This window comes from Anser cygnoides, chromosome 7 (assembly GCF_040182565.1).
Source record: "Anser cygnoides isolate HZ-2024a breed goose chromosome 7, Taihu_goose_T2T_genome, whole genome shotgun sequence".
NCBI classification, from domain to species: Eukaryota; Metazoa; Chordata; class Aves; order Anseriformes; family Anatidae; genus Anser; species Anser cygnoides.
The window spans coordinates 34,837,692-34,850,706 of record NC_089879.1 but is presented as its reverse complement, the minus strand read 5'-3'; the positions used below and the strand labels follow the sequence as shown (position 1 = coordinate 34,850,706).

Sequence of the window (13,015 nt, the reverse complement as noted above, 5' to 3'; positions counted from 1 at the left end):
TAGGTCCAACTGTGTGACGTCTCTAGCCAAGACTAGTCTGAAGAACTTTGTGGTTTATTTTTCTGATGTTTTGGCCCAGTGCTTTCTGAGGCGGAAAGAGCAGGCTAATTTTGGTGTATGCTTTCCTAAAGATTGACAAAGCAATAAAGCTTCCTGGAAAGGCGATGTTCTTGTCCTACAAAACTCCTAGCCAGAGAAGTCTAAATCCCTTTGGTCTAGGGCAATCTGGATAGTATTAGAAAAGTAAAATAAAGGGCCATCGTTTGATTTCCAGTTGATACCTAGCATGCAACACTAAAGCAGAAAACAACATAGTAGAATAGATAAGATACCAGGGATTACAGAATGCTCTACTACATGCTTTTCTCTCCCCACAGGGAATAGGAGAACAAATGCATAACAGATGTTAGTTATATTACTTATTAAGCAAATAGAAAGTGCTGAGATGTTTCAATGAAGAGCTGATATCAAAACATATAGATACAGCATGAATGGAAGAAATTAGAGCTAACGCTTCTATGTATAACTAAAGTAACTCAAACTTTTCCTAAGAAGCAGAAAAACAAAACCAATCATACTTTTTTTCTCCTATTCTGTTAAAAAAATAAAAACAAAAAAAGACAATTTAGCAAAAGACTCCTGATAGGCTGAACAGTGTTACAGATTGATTGCTGTTAGCCCTAACATCACGGAGGTTCCCACCTGTAGCTACTGATGGTATAATGCCTAGCTGATGCTCATTTATCTGTGTACCAGGCAGCAGGTCTGTGGTGTAACACATACACCCATAACACAAGTGGGGTTTTTTGTTTTGTTTTTGCCTACTGCCAGTATTTCCATTCTGAGGGCTGTGTTGCTTAGACTTAAGAAGTCATAATGAAAGAGGAGTGGAAGGGAATGGTTCAACATTCAAGGGTTTGTTTTCTCTGGATGAGAAGGTAGAAGAATGACTGCTTAACTCAAGTACACCTGGAGTTTTTAGGGATTACCAGCTTCACCTAGAATTCAAGGAGAACAAATTCAAGACTCGTTGAACTTAGATCAAGGTAGGAAAACTATGGATTCTGTTTAAGACTGATAGAGCCTCAGTAATTTTATTCAGTAATTGAGGATACGTAGAAGGAAGAGACAGAAGTTAAATATGAGTGAAATAATGTCTAACTGGAACTTAAACTTTTTTTTGCTTTTAAAGTAAAAAAGTTTCATTTACTTCTAAATTTAATTTTTCGTATGCCAGAAACAAGCAGGAAGAGAATATAAGAGCAAAATAAATGGCATCGAGTGGGTGAACAAAATATATTAGGAAGAAGTATCTGGAAAAAGAAAGTATTTCTTTTGATTGCCTTCACTTATTAGTGAAGTGAACCCTTACCTTTTGAGTCAAAAAGTGGCTTTTTAACATAGGTGTTCTATAGTTGATTATGAATATTTCAAGCTACCCTTAAAACTAAAACTGGAATATGGAAACAGAATTTCTTCCTATGTGCTTAGAAACTGCATAACATATTTAACGAGTAAGAGGTTGTGTAGCTTTATATTTTTTAAATTGTATCTTCTGTGGTATTTGTTTTTTATTTTTTTAAATGCTTTTTGTAATTTAGTGACACAATGCACAGCTGCAGAGCATAAAAGGAAGATTTACAGGGCTGTATACTTTAATGTATATGTGATTGTGAAATTACTGGGTGTATCCATTAGCGTGCTTCTATGAGTATTGGAGACTCTAAGGCATTCCTGAGGTTTCCTACAAGATACTTGTATTTGCGATTATAAGAAGTTTGTCTCAAAGGAAACTTGTGCTGTCTTTTAAGCCCCCTTTAATTACGTAACTGGGTATTAAAGGCTTCCAAAGATAGGTGTTGGTTTTATCTTTCAGGTGGCTATCATCTAGGGGTTAAAGTTATGGCTAGATGCTACAATGAATACAGGACTCTGTTCACAGAGCTTGAAATCACATTATGAAGGGCATTCTGAGATGCAATGGCTCAGATATTCTGCTCTGGAAGTACTTCTTGGGACGATTTAGAGATCCACATCTAAAATGGAAAGGGCAAGGAGCTATCTTAAACTTAGGGCCCCATTTGTTCTGTAGGGCAGCATTACTGCTGATGTTGCTGGATGGAATTTCTGAAACACCTATTGTGAAGCATCTTAGAAATTTCTGTGGAAACCTTAAGGTTGATGTAGGATGAAAAGCTTTATGGAAATAAAGATGGGGAAAAAGCAACTTCTCACTAGTCCATATTGTTTATATTCAAAGCAAACTTATTTAATTAATGTGGTGTCAGCATTATTTTAGTATGCCACAGGTGTTTGAATGAAGAAATGCCTGAAGGCAAGGAAGGGAGGCACTCCTTAAACAGCAATTTTACCTCCTGCCTTTCAGGAAGGTATTTATATTTGAGTGGCAGAAAGGAGATGGACTTGGCTCTTCATGTTACCAGGTTTAAGAAGCCTTGACAGTTATCCTAGGGTGTGTCAGTTTTCTGGTTCTCCACCTTGCTAACTGCTACTGTATTTCATGAAGAGGGTTAATGTGCTACAGGTGCCCCCATAGTCATGGGCAGTAGAACACTTGCTGTTACTGACATCCAAATCACTACTCTGTTTCAGTACTAACAAACAAATGATGGTAAATATCTCAGACCATCTTTGTAATATTTCAAGGAACTGATTCTATTCTGATTGCCACTGGGGGAGGATTAAACCAGTGAACTGGATCTTTATAAACAGCTTTAGATAAAAAGAAAATTGCGTACCAATGACAGAACTTGAGGAAGGTGTATAACTTGCCAGAAACTTCTACCTATATCTTTAGGCACTTTAACACCTGTGAAAGCTTGGTGCCATAGTTAACGGTTGTGGAAATAGCAGCTTGCATGGTGTACCCTTGTGTCAGCATATCAGGAAGCTGTTCTGATTGCTGTACCAGTAATATCGATTGACTGTGATCAATAACAGTGCAGTCAAAAGTAGCAAGAGCAGTGCTTATGCTACAGCTTTGGATCTGGCTTTTGGCAAAATAGGAATATTTTGCATTCTGACAGTGCTTTTCCATCTCATCTAATGCTGCTTCTTTCTTCCTCAGTGGAATTGTATGTAATCTGCGATGGTGCAACTCTAAGACAAGCTGGAGTCCTGCTTTGCAAACATATATAAATGTTTATAAATCGGTCCCAACATATCCTGTTATCTTATCTCTGGGCTCTGAGTGTTGATAGAATAATTTCTGATCCCTTCTACTTCATCAGTATACATTCACATAAATTCATGTGGCAGCTCAGAGCCAATTAAAATTTATAAGCCACAAATAGTGAGTGAAATTCTGAGGATTAATTTACTCACTGGAGTATTAATCTGTGTAATGTAGTAGGTTATCCTTCAGTAAACTTGGCTATATGGAGATAGGGAGATACATTTCCTTGCATGTTTTACTGTAAATGCAGTAATTAGTCCCACTGGGCTGTTGAGCTTGAACGGTTACAGCCGGCAGTACCACTGCAGCCTTGGCCTGAACCCTGGGAGAAAGAACCCAGTCAGCAGCACAAAACCCAGGTAGCAGGATCCATTTTGCTTTTTGTTCCCTGTTTTGAGTTAGAGATCAAGAAATAAAAAGTGAGATAAAATTAATTTTGACTTATTTTTAAAAGGAAAACAAGCATTGTTCTGAATATCAGGAAGTATAACTTATTCCCCCTGTCATCCCCAAACTTCTCCAGTAAAGTAGCTATTGGGAAAAGATTTGAGAAGGGGGACAATGATAATAAATGACTTTGTATGCTCAAGAAAAGGAGCCTCATCCTTAAGGCTGTGAGCTAGGATCCTGCAACACCAGGAGAACCTAACTGATCAGGCCTAGTAAATCTGACTCTTGTTAATGGTTTTTTAACTATCATTTATTCAGCTAATGGTCTTGCTGATAGGGAGTGGGGCAGAAGGATGTTGTGGCTTGTAGAGAGCCACAGAAACAGCTGGTACCTGATTCAACATTTTAATTTAGATCCTTTTCTCTCTGCTTTAAGATTGTTCTTTTCATCAACTTCTGCCTTTTTCCGATGTTATTAACTGTGGATCTGTTCATGTAAAACCCACTGGAATTCATGTGTGTTTTTTTTTTTTAAAAAAAAAAGGCAAGTACAAAAATCTGGTGGAAAAACAGGTCTCGGGAGTGTGGCAAGATAAATTATTTCCAGGGTTTTGTGTGGAAAAACTCAGTCAGGACAAGCAAATGAATAAATAAATATGTTATATGAACGTGCATCTGGGGAGCATAGAGGCTTGGGGATGAAGACCTGCAGTAAGGCTTCCTGCCCTAAAGGAGGCTCGGCCTGGTGTTCACGCTGGTTTTTCATTGTTGTCACTGGCTGTGAGTTGGAAAGCCAGCTTCCTTACTGTTATCTCACATTATTGGATTTATCTATCATATTTCCCCTGTCAGGGATGATACTGAAAGGCCAAAACCTGCTGAATTGCTTTTATCTGGCTGACATGTGAATTATCCCTGTCCAATCCTCTAGTCCCAATTCTTCTGTTTGTCAATTGATGTGGAGCAGAAATGAGTGTAAAAAGGTAAATATGGCTTTCAGCAGATAGCTCCATGTCAGCTGAGAGCATGGCAGCAGAAGGCGAGTTCTCTTCCTGCCCAGCAAGCCCTGCCCTGCCTCCTAGGTTGTGCATCCCTCCCAAACCCCAAATGTTGGCTCCTGGGGGAGCTGCCTGCCCCTCGGGCAACCTCAGTCCCTGCGGGTTGTGGTCATTAAGGCTGCTGTGGGGGGGGGGGGGCTGCAGGGGCTGCTGGCCACCAGCCATGTCCCGCTAGGTGTAGGGCAGAGCCCCCCAGTGACTGGGGGCTGGCTGGGCTCTGGCCCCTTCGTGTAAGCTGCACTGGAGCACAGCCTGGAATAAAGGGCTGGGATTTAGCTGGAAATTGTGCCAGTGCGAGGTCACATATGCAACTGTTAAAATGCCATTATTAAGGTAGTCCAAGTCTTAACATAAAAAAGGTTTGAATAGGGTCACGTATCATACAGGTGCTTTTGAAAATGGTATGTCAGAGAACCTGCTGCTTATACATGTATAATACATCCTAAATAAACCAAGAATCAAAGTAGAAATTGCCCTTTGGATTTGCATATCTGACAGAAAGAGTAACATCCATTTCAATTATATCCATTATCTGGTTTTAAATAATATAGTATATAAGTTGCTACACAGGTACGTAGTCCTAAGGAAAAAACCCACAACCTTGTGTGGTACATCATGAACTAATTTGTGGGAGAATGCAACCTTGTTTTGTCTCATATTATTTCTAAATTGTTAACACTAATTCTTTCTTTCACCTTTCTGTCTGGTTATTGAAGCTTGCATACTGTTTTTTTGTGTGCAGTGCCTTCTAATTATCTTCTGTGAGATATTGCTGCTATATCCCCATGGAGAATAACAGAACTTGGTGGAGGTTTATAAAACGCATTTAAGAAACATCTAATGGATGTGTGCATGTGGGAAAAAATAGTTATTTTTGTTCTTGTTTTTAGCTTTTTTTTTTTTTGATGTCTGCCTCTATTCAAACAGTGGCCTTCAGGACACAGATTGGATAAGTAGAGGCTGTTGCATGGCATTCTTTTCTTGGGCAGTCTAGTAAGAGTTACCTTCCATGAACTTCTCCTTCATAAATAGTAATGCCTGTCATTCATTATCACAGTCTTACGAGGAGCGGCTGAGGGAGCTGGGGTTGTTTAGCCTGGAGAAGAGGAGGCTCAGGGGAGACCTCATCGCTCTCTATAGGTACCTTAAAGGAGGCTGTAGAGAGGTGGGGGTTGGTCTGTTCTCCCACGTGCCTGGTGACAGGACGAGGGGGAATGGGCTAAAGTTGTGCCAGGGGAGGTTTAGGTTGGATGTTAGGAAGAACTTTACTGAAAGGGTTGTTAGGCACTGGAATGGACTGCCCAGGGAGGTGGTTGAGTCACCGTCCCTGGAGGTCTTTAAAAGACGTTTAGATGTAGCCCTTAGTGATATGGTTTAGTGTAGGGCTTGTTAGTGTTAGGACAGAGGTTGGACTAGATGATCTTGGAGGTCTCTTCCAACCTAGACGATTCTGTTCTTGATCATCTGGTGTTGTTTTTTTGTTGTGACTCAAAGTGAGTCACTTTTACATTTTTGTGTGTGTGTATATATATACATACACACACCCCCCACATATAGTGGATGGAAACCTTAGGGAGGGCTTCCTGCCCCTTGGTTTGGGGGCAGCTGGAAGCTGAGGCTCTCACCCTTGCTCCCCAGCTTCCAGCACTGTTGCAGCCATGGCTGTGTCCAGCCCATGTCCTGCTGGTGAGAGCCTGTCCCCATCCCCAGGGAGGTGCCTGATGCCAGGGCTGCCCCTGGCTGGGGCCATGGGATGGGAACCCTCTCATTGTCTGTACCCAGAGTGACCTTAACTCTGGTAGGAGTTAAGGACAAAGACAATAGGAAGCTTTTAACTGAAATAGCAGTACTCCAAGGGCTTAATTAAGCTTTGGATCAGCACTTTAGGTAGTTGTTTGTAATTTGTTGCATACAGAAACTGAAGCCTTGACCTGACGTGCCTAAATACATAATGACACAACATAGTGGTGCTAAGTGCTATTGCTTAAGGGGTTAATACCATTGACTACAAAATGCACGTCACACAGACAGGACGTTTCTCCTGTTTGCTGTAGAGAACGCCTAGAACAGTGCATATGCTCAGCTGGGAAGGTAGATTGAAATTTTTTCACAGCACTGGGAGAATAAAGCAGGATCAGGTTTATTTCAAATCTGTGTCTATATCAAGAAGAGTGATGAGATTTCAGACAGATGAGGTTTTAAGCAGATTGGTTAGACCTCTGGGATTATTGTGATGCTTTGTTTTCTCAACGTCAGATTGTGGTCCTTTTTGGGATAAAATTGCAAAATTATGTGCTTGGTTGTCTTTGGTCCTTCAGTGACCTGCGTATATTCATATAAAACTGTTAGATTTAAATTCCTGTAATGTAATTGAAATATTCACTCTTATAAATGAGCTTGGAGGCCACTGTGAAGCAGTGCTATCTTTGCCACCCCATTGCTGCTGGTGTTCTCTGCTGCTGAGCCACTTCACGTGCTGCAAGGTGCCCGACCGTTTCACAGAGAGCTCGTCGACCTGCAGCTGTACTTTTCCTGAACTACTCTGGTGTCTCTGTCTTCTGAAAGTCTTTGATTTGATCTTTCTCTCCTCCTGTTAAATGTTGTAGTGGGAGATGCTATTCTCTGCTGATTAAAATGCAGGATGAGCCGGCTGGCATTGCTTTTGGCAAACATTGCCCTAGTCACTGGGGTGGGGAAAACATGGAATAATGAGCTTTAATCCTTGCTAATGATACATAGGAAACACACAGACAAGCCAGTCCCAGTTGTCACAAGACCATGATTTACCAAGCCTCACCTCTTTGGGAAGAGCCCATGAAGATTAATCACTGCTTTTTGTCCGTCGGTGTTTACTTCACATTCATTTTGTTCGTGACCTTTGTTCCTTGTGAGCTTTATCACATGTTAACAGACCCCAGCGTGGCCTTCTGCATGTCAAAGAGCTGGCTTGTCAGGCAGTAGTTTTAAAGTGATAATTCCTTTTTATGCACCAGCATTAAAACTGTTTAAGTTCATGTAAAAAAAAAAAAAGTATATATATTTATAAAATTTGATATACGACAAACCTGATGGTGATGGCAGCACAGCCCTCCTGAGTTATAGCAGTGTGCACACAGCTGCTCTCCCAAGATGAAAAGCCCTGGATGGGTTGTGATGGGGGACGTAACAACAACTTCAGTACACATTTTGATTTTGACCAGAGTTGCCCCAGAATTCAATAATATGTGGGACCCCTTCACTGTGCCTCAGACCCGTCCTATCTGGTGTCTTTCAGCTGTAGGCTGCTCTTGGGGTGGCAGAGGAGGAGCCTATCAATGCCTGGAGCCGCAGTACTGTATTATTGTGCTGCTTTTGCTGCTGCATCTTCTGGGCTGGGAGGGAGAAGGAGCTGCATGAGCTGGCTCTTGAGGCTCTCTGTCCCCTGGCTCTCCCTTGCAGGGCTGGTGCAAGTTGTGGAAGGGAAACCTGTGGCAGCTCTGCCCAGCTCTCTCCAATGTTCTGCATAGTGCATGGATGGAGAGTATGATACAGCTGTTGGTGTGCATTGTGATAGCTAATGGTTTCCAGTATTTCATGTCTATCCAAGTAATTTAAGTGTGGGCACATGGGGAAAAGTATTTGATTGGATTCTTCCAAGCAGTATTCATACCATTATCTTGATCAAATGTATTTTTAAGGGCTTTTTAATGAGATTCTCTAATATTAAATTAGTCAGGCAATGGCCTTGATCTTTTCCAAATGGATTGCATAAAACAATATGCTTTGGTCCCAGACTAGTGGTGGACGAGAGGGGAGGTGAGCTTCCTCGTTAGCACTTCTTTCTCAAGCTGGATCTGTTTCTGTTCATACCCATAGGCTTAGGGGTGGGTTAATTCAGTAAGCTCTGTTAAGAGCTGCTGTGCTAGATAGACACATGGCTGCTGCTATTGGCAATATTCCCCAGGTCCTTGCTATATCATACGTCTAGTTGCCTCTCTTTTCCCTAATTGTCTAGGTGACTTGTTATTTAAAAAATAAAATAAAATTAAAACAAAAAAAGAGAGAAAGAAGCATCAGAAAGAATGAGCTTCTTGAACTCTTTTGGTAAAGGACAACTTAACTGTATGTTTCACGCAATAAATGGCTTGGATTTGCTTCTATGGATCTGCATAAAGTGAAGAAATGAATACATTGCAGTGGGATCACTTCAAGAGGTCCAATATAAAGCAAAACACAGAAAACCTTCCTTGTACGTACCAACTTCTACCACAAGGCCCTGTATAATGCCTCTTTTAAAAAAAATAATTGCTGTCTTGGGTTAGATGCTGGGAGGTTACGCTGACTTTGAATATTGCTGTATTGCATATGAAGTCAAAATACAGATGATAGGGCTACTTTTGAATGCTATGTTTTCTTCTGTAGGAACTTGAGTATGCAGATGCTATTAGTTTATATCTGTCTTCCCCTGAAAATGGTGCAATAAGGGCCTAGAGTGTGGAACACAACTTGTGCTGTAGGCTGCACATGAGGGCGAGCCTTTGCCAAGCTAGCCTCATGGTGCTGGTGGCTCAGGAGAAATCATGTTAGGTAAGAGAAACGTGTTCTGTGGAAGGACCATAAACACATGAAATGAAGTCTCTGGAATGATTGGACTTTGTGGTTTTCAGCGGCATGACGTGTTATCAGTCAGCAACTTCTATATATGTATGACTATTCACAAGCAGACTCAATCATTGCAGCTGGTCAGGTCTTAGTCTTCACTATGCAGTACTGGTATTCTGGAAAGTGTTGAATATTCATTAGCTGTTCTGTCTGGGAAAACTAAGAAGGATGCAGTGTTCGTTTTGTCCGTGGACCTTGTGCTCTTGACGTACACCTCACAAATAATATATTTGGGAAATGCACAACTTGATCTCTTCCGTGGATATCACAAGGGACCTTTCAAGGAGTTGGACATGCCACACAACAATATGGTATCGTGCTGAGTCCCCAGAGGTTGCACCGTCTGAATGCTTAGTTGAGAAAGGTCACCAAGATGCTCCAGTGTTCAGCTCCTGTTGACTCCTGAAGTGCTCTTGGAACTTTAAGCCTTAACTGCAGAAAGTAGTTGTTCCCTGCTAATCGTAGTTGCGGGTGAAGTTTGGGTGCAAAGTGAGTTTGAACAGTGGGATGCAGCCTTGCCTGTGCTGCCTGTTGTGTCTCCCAGTGCTAGCCAGGATTTCTTTGATGGATCCTGTCTGGTTAGAATCACAACCCCCTCTTCAAGCTGGTACTTGATTTTGAGTTCCTCTCGGTACTTGGAGCCCTCTCCCCTGCAGAGTCATTAACAGTGCCTTTTTGCTCCTCTGCCAGAGGCTTAAAATACAGCTGTGACACTGGCTACTGCCACATAGTGCCTTTCTTCTACTGCTTAGTGTGTTCTGGTGGTCTAAAACTGCTGCTAAAATAAGTGGATTCTCACACACACAGTAAGGTGAACGCGTCATTTAGTCCTATTCAGGGAAACAGATTGGAACTGATCAGGCTGAGTTTCTGCTCTAACATTCCTTTAAACATTGTTAGTGGGCAACTTGCAATCTATTAGAGAAATGAATTCATATGATGGTTTTTTTTTTTTTTTACTTTTGATATATTGCCAAATCCCAGGACTGTATTGGTTTGCCTGATTAATTATCTTTTATAAACAGTAAGCACAGTACCCAGCTCTGACTCTGAGGCTATAGAACAGGTTATTTCAGGAAATGTACATGAATATTTTGAAGCATAAAGATTTCTCAGCATTACAAGATGAGGGATTCTCCAGTCTCCATCTGTATGTATATATAAAAAGCCTGACCACTTCTCATAGTCATAATCCTTGGATTTATTATTGCTTTGGCATTATTAAAGAGGGGCTAACTCCTTTTTTGGGAACAAACATAGGGAGGATGTGGTTTAAATGTTAATAGCTTTTAACTCCGCATTATGTGGTTTGTTAACATTAATATTTAATGCAGTCAAAAGATTAATGCCTATGTTTATTTCAAAAAAAAAAAAGACGAAGATGCTGCAGGACAGTTATCTTGCTCTGCTGTGCTTTAGAAAATATAGCTGAGGAAAATCCTCATGCTGCAATTGTACAAATACACTGTTCCTTCCCCTCACCCCTCTTGAAATCTATCCATTCTCTCATTCCTTATTCCTAAAAATAAGCCACAGGGTTGTAATGGGGACACTGATTAAATATTCTGCTCTGTAATTTATGCAAAAGTGAATCCCAACAGGAATCAGGGACTCTGAAAATCTGTTGTGAAATAATTATCCTGAATGACATTGTAGAAATGGTCCATGAGGATGTTGTCAATAATACATTACATAAAATCTGTTTGAAATAAAACTTGAAAATTACATGATATTCAAGGGAACCTGAAAGAATTATCAGTAAACAAATTTAATCAGCTTGATGTTATGCATACCGCTCAACCTCTTATTATCTGATCATCTAGGTTTTAGAATGCTGTAGGGAATTGAATGACAATTAATGCTAAGATAAAACTGTAGGAGCTTGTGCAGTGGCTGCAGGACTACCTGGTTCTCTTATTATTTGCTCATCTCTCTTCATCTGCATTCATTTCCTGCTGCTACAGAGTCTTTGGTGACACCCACTGACGGTAACCTGGCTGTTTGTTGTATCAGCCTTTCCCTTAACAAGACGGCACTTGCTAACAAAGAATGAACCTGCTTGAAAACGGGATCATTCCAATACTTCCCACATACTGTGAAATGGTTACGCCAGTGTCTAGGTGTTGCTTGTTGTAATATCCAAACAGCATTGTGACAGTCATGTGCAACATGAACTACTTGTGAAATCATGTCCAAACTCATTGATGTTACTTGATGTAAAAGCCAGGGCCATGGTGAACTCTATAACAAACCAGTTCACAAGAGATGGGATCTCATTTGGCTTCACTAATGTCAGTGGAAGCCTTGCCACTGACTTCATGAGGAGAAACAGGATCAGAAATTTATTCACCTGAAATCTGTTTCCAGGCTGCCGGTTACCTGTTACTTTTTGGGAACATCTCATATAGATAAGTGTGTAAGAGGACTCTACCAGTTTCGAAACTTTCTTTTAGTAATCAGCAAAAGAGTGCAGACTTAAGTGGTACATTCCTGATGCTTCCAGTCTTCAGTAATATATATGCTAGCACTCAGGATCCCACCTTCTATCACTTCTACACATGCATTTCTTAGAGGGAATTTCTGTTTTGTATTGAATGTATTTGAGTGAAATCATCCACTTCTAGAAGTGTGCTGTGATGTCCACGTGCAAAATATGACTTGTCTCCATTCACTCTTCTTGAGCATTCAGGTAAGAATACTGCCAAGAGGAGCTGCACTCATTCACAGAAGTAGCAAACTTGATCAAAAGTTTTTCTTTCTGGTGAGTTTATGCCAAGGTGGCAGAAATACAGCCTGATGCCTTTTAAAAAGGATGCCTATGAGTAGGGTAAGGGGAGAACCATATGATAGACATTAAATTTATAGTTCTGCCCAAAGACGGCCTTATCTTTAACAAGTCACAATAGAAATGAATTCTGCTTCTGCATGTGATAGGTATATCCAGAATTTTAAGCTTATAATCATGAAGCAACTCTGCTTTTTCCTTAAAAAATGTTATGATATTTACCCATTCAATGGGGCTGGCACTCAGTTGATTATGTTTGGGCAATAATGTAATAGTAAGGTGATGCCGAGTCAAAGGGTCTATAGTGAAGATCCTGTAGGTGATGCCTTCATTGAAGATGTTAAAAGATTCAATTCAAGTCTTCTGGCCTGGCTAGCTGGGGTTCAGTATACTCTGTCAATTCTTTAACTTACAGGGACTATTGGACATCAACTATTTGGATACATTGCTGGAATATCTCGAGACCATATTCATGGTCTGAATTTTTGGGTAGACCTGTGTGGTACCAGGAGTTGGACTCAATGATCCTTGTGGTTCCCTTCCAACTCAGGATATTCTATGATTCTATGAATTAAGGGGAAGTTGTAGGTATGAAAGAAAACTAAGATCTTTTCCATTTCTGCTTTAGCTAACACATTTCTTATATTTACTGCCTGTTTTTCCCTGATGCCACAATAGCATTCTGCTGGACTCCACAATTGAAGTTCAGTTTTCCTCTTCCTCGTGTCTCGGTTCTCTTAATAATGATGAAATGAATCTGGGTTGCTCTATGCATGTGGCTGTGGTTTCATTACAATAGTCTCAGTCACTTAGCAAAACAATCATGATTTCTGAAATAAAGGGCAGTATTTTATTATGGAGATATGTTGTTCTGATTTCTTTTTTTTTCACCTTGAAACATCTTTGTTGCCAGTTAGATGAGCATGGAATGTGCATTCTACCTTA

At 40.6% G+C, this 13,015-nt stretch overlaps 1 long non-coding RNA gene across 1 annotated transcript in view; it reads left to right on the top strand.

Moving 5' to 3' along the window:
• Window positions 1–366: 366 nt before the first annotated feature.
• Window positions 367–13,015, top strand: part of LOC136791216 (uncharacterized) — a 35,080-nt gene continuing 22,431 nt past the window's right edge. Inside the window, exon 1 of the long non-coding RNA XR_010832707.1 lies at window positions 367–1,046. This is a non-coding gene — a long non-coding RNA (uncharacterized lncRNA). The remainder of the gene's footprint in view (window positions 1,047–13,015) is intronic.